Below are 17,909 nucleotides of genomic sequence, written 5' to 3' on the forward strand. Positions count from 1 at the left end.
TGTAAAGTGTCCTTGAGTGTATGAAAGGCGCTACATAAATAAAACTTATTATTATAACTAAAAGTGAGTTATTGTGTCAGTCTTGTTATTTAATAGACAGACATTTAATAGACAGACATTTTCAAATGTCCTTTGATTTTACAAGTTCCCTTTCTTCTGAGTCTTCTTGATTTTGGCCTGACTGCTTAATGTCACAGGATATACAGGATATATATGGAATCTAGTTTCACAGTGGTGGAGTCCCAGGTGTGAATCTCAACATTGGTCACAATCTTTTGTTTTAGATGCCCTCTTTGCTCCAGAGTCTTGGTTTCAAATCCTAGATGGACATTTCCTGTGTACAGTTTGTATGTTTGCAAGGGTTTTCATCACGTGTCCCAAAATATGCTGATTAGGTTAATTGGTGACATACATTTGGCCTACATTTTCACAATTGGTTCTTGAACTGCACCTAACACTGCCTAAATGGGTACCAAATTCACTTGACTCTGAACATGGTTGGCAGAATATAAAACTTTGTTTACATCTGGCCACTTTCTATTCATCTAAGTGTAGTTTGCTATAGTTAATGAAGTTATCTTGTATATTCCTTCCATAATCAACATACTGTAATACTTCAGATCTTCGTTATCATTTAATCTAAGGGCAATTTTATTCCTGGATATGTCCATTGTTTAACTTTATAGGCAGTTTTCAAGTATTAAAGATTCTATTTCATCATTTAATAGTGCAGGTTATTGCTGCAGACTATATAGGATACTTCATCCAAGGACTGTTTTATATTCAACTTATAGTCCTCCATTTTTAGGATAACTTACTACATTATGCCCCTAGTTATTTTAACCAGCTGCAGTGTACTGTTTCTGTTCTTCAAGGTTATTTAATCCTTGAGCAGCTTTCTATTTTAGTTTTTCTGGATTGTTGAATCCTAGTGTAGCTCCTACTTTAGGCCCAGAGAGGTCTTTTTGTAGGCAGGGACATTTTTCAGTTACCTTCTGCCAGTATACTTCTGCTTCAGTCTAAAATAATCTTGTCTGCCATCCATACTGGTCAGTTACTGAAAGTAGGTCTTCTTTGCTCTGAAAAGGTTTAATTAATTATTGTAAATTGCTATTTGGGATTCTGTAGATCTGTAAGCGAAGCATATTTAAGCCGTAAACATTTAGGTGATTAACATATCTCACTTGCATGTTAGTCATATATTTAAAGCAAATGTAGAAGCATTGAGGCATCTGATTTCCTGGCAGGTCCATTTTTTGCTTGTAAGTCTCTTTTGAATGGAGCTTGATGGACAGAAACAGCTGCAATGTCAGGACCTGTTAGCTGGATGGCTATGCGTGAATCACCCTGGCAGTTTCTTTGTGATCGATTGAGTTGGATGACCAGCTGAAATTCTCTGTTAGGTATACACTGGCATTTGACCAGGGATAAACATTACTGCATGCTTCATTTCTGATTCACACGCTCCTAGTGACTCATCCGGTCAGCCGTTAAGAAGAACTGAGCATTAGCTCATCCTTGCCAAGAAATGCACTGAGATAAGACAGAAGCTATAAAACAGTTGGAAATTGAATGGGTCACTGAAAAGCTGCAGTCAAAATAGTTTGCAGCAATTTCAAGAACAGTTAATGTTTGTTTTAGTGACTTTCAGAAATCAAGACAATACATAGTTTATAGAAAAGGCACTTGCTTGGATTAGTAGTAAGAATAGATTTAAAGAAATATAATGCCATGAAAAATATCTTCCTTTGTGATTTCCTCTATTGTGTCAAATTTTTGACAATAAATGGTTTTAGGTCAAAATCTATTATTAGATAAAGTAATCCTGAGTAAAAGAAAATGTCAGTATTTTTTCTTTAATTAAATTAATTTACCTAATGAACAAAGTTATCCAACACCAATTGGAACTCAGTGAAAACATAAGTGGCCACTAATAACATCAATCCAATTAGGGGGATGATTAGAGTCAGCTACTGCTATTTAATGTGTTGCCCTTGTCCATTCTGAAAAGATTCAGATGTCAATTATTCCTCAACGTTCTACAAATCATTTCTAAGACTTTGGGACTCCATGCTAAAATGAAGGCAATAATCTATGAAAGGAAAACATTTGTAAGAGTTGTGAATTCAACCAGAAATGATCGGCACAGCATAAAATCATAAAGTAGTCACAAAGGATCCTAAAAAATATCAAAAAACTGTAGGGTTGTGTTGCCTCAATAAAGGTTTTTGTTCATAAGTTCAGAAAGACACTGGGCAAAAATTAACTTCTTTGGGGAGTTGCAAGATGGAAACTATTGCTAACCGAGAATTTCACAAATGTTCATCTCTCTTGGCACCACTGATTTTTCTGGAGGTATTTATTTTACTTTGTCTAAACACTGAAGAAAAATAATTCAGTCAGAACGCTATCACAGATATCTTAAAGTAGAATCCATTAGCATGCTCAGTAATTCACAATCACTGGGTTGGCCAGAATAAAACAACTTTAGCTGATTAAAAAAGGCTGTAAAGAACCAAATCAAGAACAATTGGTGCTAACACTACCAGACACCTCCTCAATGCAGAAGAAAGGGTATAACAATCTGTTTTTTTTTTATATGAAACTATTTTATATTATGTTTTTTTTTTTTACTGAAAATGAGATCAGAGCCAGAATTTCACCAAAAATAATAATAATAGCAAATAACTCCAATGAACAAACCAAAACTTTGGTGATGTCCATGGGATTCAGGCTTCATTTAAGTGTTGTATGCAAAGGTTTATGCTGGTTTAATTCAAGTTAATGTTATTCTGGACAATTTAGTAGCACAGTGGTTAATACTGCAGGTCCAGCAACCTAGTTTCATATGCCATACCTATCTGTTGACTGTGTGGGATTTGCACATTATCCTGTGTTGTGTTATTTTTTTCTCAAGATACAAAGTACAGTAGCAATACCAAATTGTAATAGTGTGGGTACATATATAACTGTGTCTTACAACAAATTGACATTGTCTGGTCCACATTTGATTCCCTCTTCCATCCATTGCTTCTGGATTAGGTGGTGTTTCCCATTGGAGTTGATGATCAAACATTGGTATTATTCTAAAATGTTTAAACAAAATTGGCATAAATACCAAGAAATAAGAAACATTTTGTAGTTTTGACTCACTATCCGCTTTTCAACTGAAAATTCCTTCAAAATGAGATTACATCACAAATAGTAATTTTGACTTTGCTGCCCTTCTTAATGAGAATACTGTATGTTACAAAAAGTTGCCTAAGAGTCTAATGTGCATTTAATACTTGTTCAAATTTGGACACATTGAAATCAACTGAGCTCAACTATTACACATTCTTGAAAACTGATCAGATTTTTAGATTAGCAGAAATAATGAGATTTCCCTACAGTAATTTTACTAATGTATCTATTTTTTGCCTATGTCCTTATAGGAGTATACTGTACAGGCCTACCAATGTTTTTCAAAATTGAGCAAGTTGAAATGGGACATTGATACACAGTAAATTTCTTGTATAATATTTTTGAAATATAGAACATTTTCAATCAAATTGCATTGCTGTGTGCTTTCTAAAGTGCATTGTGAGTCATTATAAATTACAAATGAAAACAAATTTGAAGTTCTTATAGTGTATTTATTATTGCACTGTGGTTTGCTAGTCATGGTGTTGCACTGTAACTCACAAGGTTTTCATTTCAGTCCCCACCATTTACTCACTGACAAAGAAGTCACTTAATCTCACTATGATCATATTAAAGAATACATGTGAAACAATCATTTGTGTATTACTTTAACTAAAGCAAAGCCAGAACAAAATAAATATCATATTATAAAATTGCACTCCATATTTCCTAGACACCCAACGCTTATTGAATTGTCTGTTTGTACTTCAAGCTTGTTTTTTTGTCAGTGGTCTACATGGATATCTTGTGTCATTTCCAGTTCCTCAATAGTTTTAATTAGTACTGCCAGTAATAAATGAGCTACAGTAGTCTACTGTGTTGAAAATAAAAACTAACCTGTCTGTCTCATCCTGAATGAGAAATTCCAGTATTATGTTATTACATGAATCTGAATGTTCTAGGCCACTTATAAATAATCCTTATTAGTGGCTGAAAACTGTCTGTTTCAGCAACTTAACCTACCTGTAAACAAAGATGGCAAACTGCCCTCAGTCTTTGTAGACCAGCGGAGATAAAGCACTACCGCAGAGCACTTAATGAGTAGCTGCTGTAGTGCGGTATGAAGTGCTGTCGGGAAGCTATGTGCTGAATCATTTATGGGATAAAAATGCGCAGTGTCCTTAGCATTGAGCTCACAGATGTCACAGCAAGCACACTCTGAAGGGCACCCAGTCAAGAAAATGCAGATGCGGATGAAGTTATTCCAGTATTCAGACAGAAAGTTAAGATGGTCATTGCACAATGAGACTAGGTGGGCACAGTCAATATGCAAACAAGTAATCATGCAAAGATTCTTTTTTCAAGATTCTTTATCTTGATCTTTTTATCAAATGATAGAAACTGGGGTATTTCAGCACTGATCAACATCTTTTCAACCAAAGAGAATTAATTCATAAACGGACGCCCATTTCTGACTTAATTTGCAATTTAAAAAGTTTTAATAGAATTCCAAGTTAATTGTTTTACATATTGCTCAACAAAGATGTACCAAAGTATTGCATATGTTGGTGTCATACCTCAGAAGGTGAAGGGCTCAGCATTTTGTAACCTCATTATGAAGGTACAATAGGTGAGCTACTACCCATACAAGCCATATTTTAAGTAATAACAATACAAAGGAAATCAAATATAACATTTTTGGAAGTAAATATAAACTGTTTATGGTGTATTTTTTGTTTTCCTATTTGCTTTCTTGTTCTTCTGCACATTTACTATTTTCTGGTATTTTGATACTAAAAAATGTCCAGTTGGAATAATACATGGAAAATTACATAGATGATATAGGTAAACTATGAAAAAAGAAAAAAAATATTTCCCATAAAGCAATATATCTGTTTTTACATTCATAGTTGGGAAAATATACACAGCATCAAGGTTTTAGAAATAAGCCAACTGCACACTCAAGCACTGCATAAAGTAAATAAATAAATTCCTGTTAAAAGAGACACCCAGTTTCTCTCTCACATCAGTGTGAGCCTATCATTTACAATGTTTGATATTTAATCAGAATTCTCAGCTGGAATGGCTATACCCTGACTACTGTCAATAGGTAAAGCTCTTCCCTTGATCCAGACAATGGGGCATTTGGCAGGAGAAACAAAGTAATTTTTTTAATGTAGTGCTCTCCTTAAAGTGCTGTCTGGCTTTATATTAATGTGTCCCTCCAGTTTCCACAGCTAAATGGGATCTGTGTATACTGAGTAAAATATACAGAATTCAAACAAATTTTCAACTAAATAGGTTATCCTCACCCATAACTGGTAACTAAATAAAACACTTTAGATTGATATGTACAGGTAGCCCTTGTGGTAGAAAGTTAACATCTCTCTATTATAAAAGAAAATCTTGAGACGAGACATGGCTATTTCCAAGAGATGAGACCATTGGCAAGAGATTTTTTCAAGTCCCGCCCTCCTCTCAACCACGGCCCACGCCCACGGTCCTCTTACCTCACATTCGTGTGAATGCTTTTGTCAGACATAGTTCCTGCGCTCTCAGCTCTTATAAATTTTTACGTTTTCCTTACTTTATGTTCCCAAGAAGAATTTCATCCTGAAGGGTTATTAACAGAAGAAATGAGTACATGGGAAATCCTAGCACCAAGAAACAATGAGGTCAAACGAATTAATGTGAAAATTGCAGATCGGTTACACGGCAAATTGGTTAAATGCGTATCAATAGACTAGGTGATTATGCAGAAAATGAAAACATCAACTTACAATATCCTGTAGAATATCTACAACCATTAACACCAACCGGTCTTCCACTGACCGGATTACTGTTGAAAGAAGGATGTACTGTAATGTTATTGCATAATTTATGTATGAGTGATGGGCTATGCAAAAGGACAAGATTAGTTGTATTCAAAATTGGTCGAACAATTCTGACATATAAAATTTTAACAGGCGAAAGAGAAAGGTAATGTACATCTTCCGCGGATAAAATTAGACACCAAAGGAGATCTTGATATGCCATTCGTATTAAAACGTTTACAGTTTCCTGTTAGAATAGCTTTTGCTATGACAATTAACAAATCACAGGGACAAATATTCAAAAAAGTCGGTTTATCACACACGGGCAGTTATGCATTGCTTTGTCACGATGTAACTCCAAACACGGAATCAAAATTCAAAGCGATATTGATGAAAAGTTAATTCCAAATATTGTTTTTCCTGAAGTTTTACTTTAAAAGTGTACATTTAAAAAGTATTTGCATGTTAATTTCAAAGCCAAACAGAACGAAAATGTATAACACAGTGAATACCTCTAACGCAACACTGAAATATAATTTTCTTTCAATTTATTACGTTTTACTATTCTTTACTATGGTTAATTGCTCGCTGTAATGTAAAATGGTTAGGTCTATTATGCATATGTAACAATTCCCATGAAATAACAATCTGTTTAAATCTGTTTTTACCTACATTTTTATCACTCTTTAATTTAATATTGTATTTTATCAGTATGCTGCTGCTGGAGTATGTGAATTTCCCCTTGCAATTAATAAAGTATATCTATCTATCTATCTATCTATCTATCTATCTATCTATCTATCTATCTATCTATCTATCTATCTATCTATCTATCTATCTTGTACTTCTGCTTCTCCTATAGCCGCGAAGTGGCTAGCACATACCGTCTGCTTCCCCTATAGCCACGAAGTAGTTGGCGCATACCACACGCACAGGGGTTGGCGAGCGAAGCGAGCTGAAATAAACATCCCCTAACAGGATAAATCAGTTATCAGGCATTAGAACACCTGTTCATTGTATCTTTTAATTACTCCTCAGCAAAATGCCTTGTAGGGAACATTTTTCAAAAGCAATCTGTTACAGTATGGTCAGAATGATCAGAATGATGAGGGAAACAAAGACACAAGGAGGTGTCCAGGAGGCATCCTATTCAAATGCCCGAACTATCTCAAATGGCACCTTTTGATGCAGAGGAGCAACGGCTTTTAGCTTTCTGAATGTCTGTGCTCCTCACTCTATATCTAAAGATAAGCCCATAAACCTGGCGAAGGAAGCTGATTTTTAATGCTTGTATTCCCGATCTAGTTCTTTTGGTCACTGCCCAAAAGTTGTGACCATAGGTGAGGATAGGGATGTAGTTCAGCAGGTAAATTGAGAGCTTTGTCTATCAGCTCAACTCTCTTTTTTTCACCGTGACTGACTGGGACATTGTTCACATGACTACGGATGCTGTTCCAGTCTGCCTGTAGATCATCTGCTCCCTTCTTCTCTCACTTGTGACCAAGACCTCCAGATACTTAAACTCTTCTGCAGCACCTCAACCCCAGTTCCACCCTATTCTGGCTGAGAACTTTGACCAAAAGCAAAAGCCCCCTTTCCAGAACCCTTTCATGGACCTCCCCAGAGAGACTGAGAAGTGTGATTCACCCTGAAGTTGGAACACACTCTCTATTCCCCTTTCTTAAAGATGGGGACCACTACCCCACTTTGCTAAACCAGAGGCACTGTACCCAATCATCCAGAGCCTTTAGGAACTCAGGGTGTATATCATTTGCCCCCTGAAGCCCTGCCAGTGACTTAGCAGCCTTAGCTCCAGTGATGGGCGAGTCCTCCTCGTGTTTCCTCAAAGTAGGATTTCGGAAGTCAACAAAGTGCTTCCTCCACTGCCCAGCTCTATCCCCAGGTGAGGTCATCAACACTCTATCCCTGTTATAAACAGCAAGTGTGAAGCATTGCTGCCCCCTCCTAAGTTGTATAGTTGCTTGCCAGAATCTCTTCTAGGCCAACGAAAAGTCATTTTCCATGACCTCATCAAACTCATCCTACACCCACATTTTTGCTTCTGCGACTACCATTGCCGAGCTCCACTTGACTTGTTGGTACCTGTCAGCTGCCTCTGCTGTCCCATAAACTAAGTCCTTCAACAAGACAGGCACTATTGACCTTATGGCCTCTGCTCTGTACTGCTGCCTTAGTAATGGAGGCACGGAGCATGGATTCAGGTTCAATTTTCCCCTCCTCCCTCAGAATGCAAGAAAACTTTGTCTGAAGATGTGAGTACAAGATCTCCTAAATGGAGGCGTCTGCCAAAGGTTTCCATGACACCCTCAATATATAATTTACATGGTCTGTCCAGAATCTTCTCCCATCATGTGATCCAAGTCACAACCAGGTAGTGATTACTTGACAGCTCAGTCTCTGTCTTCACCCAAGTGTCCAAGACATTTGGTCATAGGTCTGATAACAAGAATACAAAATCTATTATTGACCTACAGCCTAGGATGTTCTGGTGCAAGTGCACTTATGAACACCCTTATGCTTCAACATGGTGCTCATTATGGACAAACTGTGATTAGCACAGAAGTCTAACAATAAAATACCACTCAGGTTCATATCGGGTAGGCTGTTCCACCTAATCTCACCCTATCAGGTTTCATTATCATTTCCTAAGTGAGCATTAAAGCCCCCAAGTAGAATGATATAGTACCCAGAGGGAGCACCTCCCAGCTCCCCCATAAGGTCTCCAAGAAGGCTGAATAATCTGACTCAGTTGTTGGCACATAAACACAGACAATAGTCAGGGCCCTTTCCCTGACTCAAAATCATTCATATTGACTTAGATTTTATCAAGGACCCACTAACCACGTATGGAAAATGGAAACCAGGGTCTTGCACTGGTTAGTTTGTTGGTGAATGCCTGGTGGTTGAGCATTTACCCATATGGTACAGCCCGATTGAATAACATGTGGCCACCTCCCTGCAATTAATACAGTATGTATTAATTTTTAAATGACTAGGGGGCTCTGCCCCCTGCTCGCTTCGTATGCCAACTTCGCGGCTTTGCCACTCACATATGGGTAAGCGGATGTACAATTTGAACACATTGTTATTTTCATGGGAACTGAATTTCTAATATGTCTGATCGTTTAACTCTTTTGATTCTATGTTGCATCCCTTCTACATGATCATAAATAAAAACCTGACCGAATTGTGGTTTCTTCGAAATTAAACTTGTAGTAGCTTTAATTGTTGTAGGACCACAGATTCTCACAGCATATGGTCCAGAATCATGCAAATTTACATTTTTAGCATTGAATGATGTGAATGTGAACAGATTATTGTAGATTCGGATATTTTGCCTGTAGAGTTTGTGGATTTCACTTTGACCAAACCACAAATCTTTTAGTTCTCGCGGATACACTTCTTCATTGGGAAGAAACACTACTTTTCCCTGATGGCAACACAAATTAGACGATCTACAAGTCTCTGACTTAAACTTTAAAGCCGAACAATATACAATACAATACAATACAGTTTATTTTTGTATAGCCCAAAATCACACAGGAAGTGCCGCAATGGGCTTTAACAGGCCCTGCCTTTTGACAACCCCCCAGCCTTGACTCTCTGAGAAGACAAGGAAAAACTCCCAATAAAAAACCTTGTAGGGAAAAATGGAAGAAACCTCGGGAAAGGCAGTTCAAAGAGAGACCCCTTTCCAGGTAGGATGGGCATGCAGTGGGTGTCAAAAGTAGGGGGTCAATACAATACAATATACACAACAGAACAATTCCTTAATACAGCATAATAATAAAAATTTTAGAAGTACGGTTTAACAGTAGATGATATGACATAATTAGGTTTGGACATTTTTAGAGTCCTGGAGACCTCATCCATCTACCTGCCTCCCCATTTGGCCATGCCACGGCTGAAACGTTGCTCCGATGAACGGACCCCTCTTTCCCATGATTCCTGTGATCCTCCATCAGGGATGACTTTACCATAGGCAGGCAAACAACTTGGCAGGTGGGCCGTGGCACCAATTGCCACATTTGGGTACCGAGAAAAGAAACAGAATAGGTGAGGGTTAGTATTCAAATATAATTATCATGTTACTTATGTTATAGTGCTAATGACTAACAACAGAGATGCAGTATGTACAGTTAATCAGCAGCTCTAGTCAGGATATGCTAAACTGAAGTAGTGAGTCTTCAGCCGGGATTTAAAGGCTGAGACTGAAGGGGCATCTCTTTTTTTTTTTTTAATTTTTATTTATTAATTTTATTACAATCAATACATAGCAATCAAGTTTTTACAAAAAAAAAGAATTATGCTAAGAACAGATCGATCCCCACCCTTGAGAGAGAGAGAGCAAGCCAAGCGTGTAAAATTTAAGGCTTGTAAAAATACCTAAATTAATAAATTCTCTGTGCTTTATAAACTTATTTTAAAATATTACTGATTAGATCCTGCCATGTTTTGAAAAAGTCTGTACAGATCCTCTAACTGAGTATTTGATTTTTTCCAATTTTAAATAATATAACACATCAGTTTCCCACTGACTTAAAAGAGGAGAGTTTGGGTTCTTCCAGTTTATCAGAATAAGTCTGCGTGCCAACAGTGTAGTGAATGCAATCACAATTTGTTTGTCCTTCTCCACTTTAAGACCCTCTGGAAGAACCTCAAGGGGCATCTCTTATAGTAGCAGGCAGACCATTCCACAGTTTAGGGGCCCTGTAACTAAAAGCTCGACCTCCCACTGTTATTTTATTAATCCTTGGAATCCTAAGCAGACCGGCATCTTGAGATCTTAATGTGCGCTCAGGTTTGTAAGTCATGATAAGTTCAGACAAGTAAGCCGGACCTTGGCCATTTAATGCTTTATATGTTAAAAGGAGGATTTTGAAATCTGCCCTAAACTTAACTGGGAGCCAGTGTAAAGATTTAAGAACTGGAGTTATGTGTTCATATTTTTTTGTTCTTGTAATAATTCTTGCAGCCGCATTTTGGATTAACTGGAGGCTGTACAGAGAACAGTTTGAACAGCCAGTGAACACCGCATTGCAGTAGTCAATCCTACTAGAGATAAATGCATGAATTAATTTCTCACAATCCTGTTTATTTAGAAAGCGCCTTAATTTCCTAACATTTTTAAGATGGAAAAAACATGTTTTGGACGACTTTGTAATATGTGTTTTAAATGACATGCTAGAATCAAGCATATCTACATACTTCTGTCATATCACCTGTGTCCATATATTCAATCTCTTTTCGCTGTTCTGTTGTTAATAATTTCTGTTTTTTAACACTAATGTGATCTTTACTATCAGTTTTTTGAGACTTTCGAATTTTACTACTTATATAATCTGTAACTTGCTCTGCATATGTATTGTGCTTGTATTGAAACTTTTGAATTCCACTGCTTTCATAATCTCTAACCTGCTCTGCATGTGTATCGCGCCAACATTTTTGAACCTCTTTACAACGTTCTACTTTGTCTTCTACTCTTTGTCTTTTATTTCCAACCCCGCTTAGACTTGCTAGGTTTTCTATTCCACTTGGTCCGGGCTGATTATTACTTTCCTTATTTTCTGAATTTGCACTTAGATTATTATTGTTCTTTTTTGAATATTTTGGGCCTCTTTTCCACGCGTTGCCCTTTCTTCTTTGCTTAGTCATTGACGTGTCATCTAGAACATATAAAATTATTTTCCAGAAAAGGACTTGAACAAATGAAACAAATTGATTGTATGTTTAAAAATACTGTCCAGAAAAGCTTCTTTAAAGGATGAAACTGAGGTCTTTTCATAAACGACTTAAAATGAGGAAAAGGTTAAATTTTATGAGCTGAGAGCACTGAAAGTATGTCTGACAAAAGCATTCACATGAATGAGAGGTGAGAAGACTGTGGGTGTGCTATTAACCTGAAATGGTTGAGAGGAGGGCAGGGAAAAATCTCTTGGCAATAGTCTCGTCTCATGGGACTTGAAAAAATCTCTTGGAAAAGTCTTGTCTCGTCTCAAAATTTTCTTTGATAATAGAGGGATATGTGGATACACAATATGTGTCAGTGTTACATATATGAATGCTTACATATAGTATTGTGTCTTTTCAAGATCAGAAACCTCATCCATTTTGGTGCTGGACGTTAGTTCAAAATTTGTGTGATCAACTTTGGTAATAGATTGATGTAAGGGTAAATATTGCTTGGTATTTTGTGTTCAGAATTAGGTCTCTTTTTTTGTTTAATATCTTACTTTGCTTTAATTTAAGTTCAGACATGTGCCTTTTAACGACATTCCAGCTTATGACTTCTTGCCTTAATGACTGAACATCCATAGACTGAATCAACTAGCATCCCAAAGCAACAAAGCAGACAGAAGAATGACTGCATAGCAACTTCTTTACATTATGTATACAAATGTAGTCACAGTAAGATGCTCTCTAGCTATTGTGGCTATTTCAATGGTATTTAAGTGCACCTTGGCCCTCAGACAAGCTCTACAAGTGCTCCCAAGAAACAAAGGAAAGAAACAGAATTTGAAAGTTAAACATAATAAAACAACACAAAGAAGAAAAACATGTTAAGACTATCAGGTGCAAGTTAGATATGGCCCATTCCATTTTCTTGACCATCCTCAAGGATAAATGCAAGATTCTCAAAGCTGTGAAAGGGTATGCTCCGTTGAAAACAACCAGATTAATGAAGTAGTGAGAGGGACCCATATCAAATATAGAAAAATTGCTTATGAAATCGATAGAGAACTAGACCCAGAGTCTAATCTCCATTGGCACCACACTGATCACTAAATATGATGTGCAATTTACTTCTGACTCAGGATGGATGAGTTGCTTTAATTCATTTTGAACTGCAGTGGTGAAGCTGCAAGTGCAGATGCAAAAGCAGCTTAAGAATATATTAAAAAACTGGACAAACATATTACTATAAAGCATGTTTCCTTGAACAGATTTTCAAAATGGGCAAGACCTCTTTATTTTGGAAAAGGATGCCTTAGATAACTTTTATGTATAATGAGGCAAAGTCAATGCCAGGTTTTAAGGCATTCAAAGACTTTGTCACACTTCTGTTGGGTGTCAATGTAACAGCACACAAATGGAAACTGTTAGTGATTTATCATAGTGAAACTCCTTAGGCATTGAGGCAAATCAATAAACACTGCCAGTGTATTATCGTTATAAGAAAGCATGGATGACACAAGTCATTTTCCAGGATCCTCTACTAAAGTGCTATGTTCGGGTCCTGAAAAATACTGTAATAAACAGAAAGGGCCTTTTTTTTTGATTATAGACATATTCCAGAAAAACCACATTTTGTTGAAGTTCATCCAAACATTGCAGTGCTGTTCTTTCCTACAATGCAACCTCCTTAATCCAATCAATGGATCAATGGGTCATTGTAGTGTTTAAAGCGTACTACCTCAAAAGAACATTTAGCCAGTGTATTTTTTCAAGTGGAGAAGAAAGTGGCAAGACAATCAACGACTTCCAGAAGCATCACTATATTTACCACTGTATGTGATGGTCCAAGTTGGCTCCACGCTCGCTGGTTAACTCCGGGAACCTCTTGAACCCAGAACCGTCAGTAGTCATGAATCGGGCAAATGAGGACACACGCAGTCAGCAAGGGATTAGTGCAAAAATTTTCAGTGCTTTATTAAAATCCTAACAACAACAAACAGTGTCCAAAGTGCAGTGGAAGCTTTTCTTTAAATAGTCAATAAATAACCTAGAAAATTCAGGTGTCCAGTGAAGGTTATACTCCAAATAAAAACTCCCATTAAAAAGGAGGTTAAAATCACACCAAGAATCTGTCCTTTATAAAATCCATGTAAAATACATATGAGCCCCAGTGCCTCTCTCTACAATCTGATGTCTCCTCAGCTTACCCGTCAGGACCTCATGAGGAGATGCCTGCAGACACGTGCAGTCTTCCATTAGTCCTACCACCAGTTCTTCTGCATCCATTGGGACTCCCCCAATGAACCCCACTCACATCTCCCTTAGTGTCCATCGGCCTCAACAGGGAGACACTGCACAATGAGGCTACTCCTACTCTTCTTTATTGGTGTCCTTTTGCCATCCCCACACTCGAGTGCAAGCATACTGCCCCACTCTCTTGGGTCATACTCCCGACCACCTCATCTTCTGTATTTTAAGCCCCTTTTTGTGATTTTTTTTTTTCCCCTGCTGCAGTGCAGGCTCCCTTTATACTGCCCAGTTGAGTGTAGGTGTGGTCCTCCACCTACTCCAAGGCATGAATGAGGCACCTGACTGATTCACTCATATTTGCACGTGAATGTGTGATCCGCCAAGCACCCCTATCAACTCCGGAACAAATGTCAGCATGTTCACACCTGCACCCATTCGGATCCTGTACTCCCGATTATTTAAAATTGAGCTTTGCCATGGACGTCTTTTCACACTGTATAAAAAAAATTACTGCTACTTGAGACAATGTGACCAAATAGTGTATGAATGGGATACAGAAAAAAACATAAAAATTTAAGTTAATAACTTTAAAGAGTTTGAGCTAAATGAAGAAACCGGAAAAGAATCCAACAGCATTGGGTTGGTCAACACTTCAAATTTAGAAGTGGATGAAGAAGATATAAGGAACTTTATAGAAACTACTTCTGAAGAACTAACAAATGAAGTTATTTTAAGAGTTATTTGAACTTGAAAAAATGCATTTAAAAGCAGAAAAAAAGCTAAGTGATCAAGAAGAGGAAGTGTCAGAAAAGATACTGTGAAAGGTCTAGCTCATGAATTTGTGATAGTCAATAATGCACTTCATTGTTTTGAGGTCATGAATCCCAGTTCTGAACGTTTTGTGCTGGCAGAGAGAGGAGTAGAAAATGCAATTGGCCCACCATCAAAAGATTTTATAGGAAAAAATTAAACAGACAAGGCAGATCACATTGGGTATTCTCTTTAGAAAACCTATTTCCTACGTGGTATAATCACATTACCAACCACAACATGCGCCAACAAAGTGACCTGCTAAAGCGGGAAGTCACAATCATAGTCCACCAGATGTACTTCACAGGCCATGTGCTCAAACAACCCGAGCACTGCGTCCCCAAGATTGTGATGAACTGGAAGCCAAACAATGGGAGGAGGAGGCAAGGATGTCCATTCAAGACTTGGCAGTCGACTTGTCATGAAGGCTTCAGAGCCGTCCATGTCAAATGAGATGAAGCTGCTACAGTAGAGGTCGATCAATCCCATTGGTAATACTTGCTTCCCAATACACCAAATGATGCAGGAGGAACTAATATAAAAAATATCTGTTATTTATTTCTGTTGCAATTGTATTAAAATACAAAAATTTTTGACATTTGGCAGTTTGCAGTACTGTATATATGGTCAGAAGCAAATGTGGTTGTAAAGCAGTGTATACCTACCTGTCTACTCTGTTTGTAATAGAGTATAGTTTATTAGAATCATAAGTAACAGTACTCCTTATAAAAGTAATTTGAGTTGAATTGAATCTTTCAGTTGACTTTACGATCAATGCATAGTTGGTTCACTGTGTTTCATTCTGGCAGAAATCTTTCTTGCTACTTGATAATGTGTGACATATTAGGACTAATAATAGCCAAATAATGACCAATCATTCTTTTGTAGTGAGAGCTAATTCTAAATATTGGTATTGTAACTACAAAAAAAGTCATGCTTCACATAACTTCACAATGTTTGTTTTATTTTTTATGTAAGTACTACCTACACCAATACACACTTCTTGTTTTAACATCGATCTAGTAAATATCACTTTCCTCTCACTCGGCCACAGAGCCCGCTAACACTGAAATCAGGAGAGGTGTTCTCAGAACAATGCAAACAGGCATCTATTTAAAAAACCTTGATGTGTATTTGCGCTCTAAATGCCAAATCACTTCGGGAACTTCCTTTTTTGGATGCTAAAGGCAAGCACTTACACCCTTCTGGTAAGTGAAACTTTGACACAGTTGGAGGATAAGCAGTGATAAGACACACTTTCATCTCAAATGCTTTAAAGAAATAGTTGAATGTTTTAGAGTATTGGCGAGAGTAGCTGTATTAATTAATGAAATCCATGGAGGGTGTAAATGTAACTTTAATGTCATTGTGTAGTATAGTGGTGGCTACATCATTTAATGGGGAATGAGCAGACAGTGTAACCTAGGAGGCAGGGCATTGGATTTTAAATCTTCTAGATCAATTCACACCTCCAATTCACTATGTGGCCCTAAGCAAGTTACTTAACTTGAATGAGTGTCATTTGTTTAAAAGAAAATGGTCGTAATGTATCCTGATCTTGTACGCTGCCTTAGGCAAAGGTGTTTCCATCAGAACTTGGAAGACACTGGATGTAGTAAAGTAACAGGATTTTATCGCTGTGTGTAAGTGGCAAAAGAGACCCTAAGAACCAATAGCCAGATGTATCCTGGGTTATCTTAAAAATAACACATTTTAATATCCTCAGTTTGCCCTGTCAAACTATGGCATCAGTCAGTTTCAGAATATATGGGTACACAATGAAATTTCAACAATTGTGTATATCCAGTTGACGGAAGCTGAGCAGTTTAGCAACAACAGTGCAAATGTATCAAACTGGAGGCCTATTCTTAAATCTTCTGGCTGATATTTATGCTAAAGGTGGCTCCATCAATTATTGATTCAAGATATTGAACATTTATGGAATCAATTAAGTTCTTGTGTTTTTTTTACTACTAACCTAGAAAAATATATAGATTTCATGTTAAGTTTGACATTATAGAGTTGTTTGTATGTGCTGATCAATATACAAAAATCTAAATTAAATGCATTAAGATCCGGCATAACATGATAAAATGGGAAATGTTCAAGGGGCTTTAAATACATGTCACAGTATAAATTTAGAATTAAAATAAATTCATCTTATAAACCTTTTAAAAATGCAATAACAAAGTGCAGTATAAAATAGCATCAACTTTACAGTTTGGTTTAAAAAAATGTAAATTTAAATATCAAATGTAAATTGAATCCATTTTATGTATTCCCAAGGTTGAATGGAAAACTACAGATTAAAAAAAAATGCAATATTGAAAATGGTGATTTATTTTGCAGTTTTCAAATATTTGAAAACAACACTGTTCATTTTTTATATTCAAAGTGAGAAAACAATGGCACCAAATTAATAAAGTATAAAAAATATACAGATGGTAACTAGAATGAAATTAATGTTACTCTATCAAAATAATGAAAGGAAATACAATAACGTTACCTTCCTGTGTTTAAAAATGTGTAACAGGTTTTGAAATCTTATCAACCAAAAGAAGATACGAGGAAATGATTGCACAAAAAGTCATATGTACAGTCAGCCAGTCATTATCCAACCCGTTATATCCTAACACAGGGTCATGGGGGTCTGCTGGAGCCAATCCCAGCCAGCACAGGGCGCAAGAAAGGAACAAATCCCGGGCAGGGCGCCAGCCCACGGCAGGGCACACACTAGGGACAATTTTAGGATCACCAATGCACCTAACCTGCATGTCTTTGGACTGTGGGAGGAAACTGGAGCACCCGGAGGAAACCCACGCAGACACGGGGAGAACATGCAAACTCCATGCAGAGAGGACATGGGAAATGAACCCAGGTCTCCTAACTACGAGGCAGCATCTCTACCACTGTGCCACCATGCCAACCATCATATGTACATGTAAACTTTAAAAATTTTAACTTTTCAGACATTGAAAATCAAAAATCTCAGAAACAATAAATACATATAAATGTAACAAATAATCTCATTTTACTTTCCAAAATTTGAGGTAATGCTAATGTTTCTGATATGATGGTGGACCTCAGCAACGCATTAAGTGTACTTGCTTGAGCTGTCACCCCTAACAGAAATAGTATCATCTCTTGTTACCAAACTCTTCTTGACTTGATTCCTGTTTACATTTTCATGCTAACACTAACAGTTAGTTTAAGTCT

The sequence above is a fragment of the Polypterus senegalus genome, chromosome 3 (assembly GCF_016835505.1).
Source record: "Polypterus senegalus isolate Bchr_013 chromosome 3, ASM1683550v1, whole genome shotgun sequence".
Classification (NCBI taxonomy): domain Eukaryota; kingdom Metazoa; phylum Chordata; class Cladistia; order Polypteriformes; family Polypteridae; genus Polypterus; species Polypterus senegalus.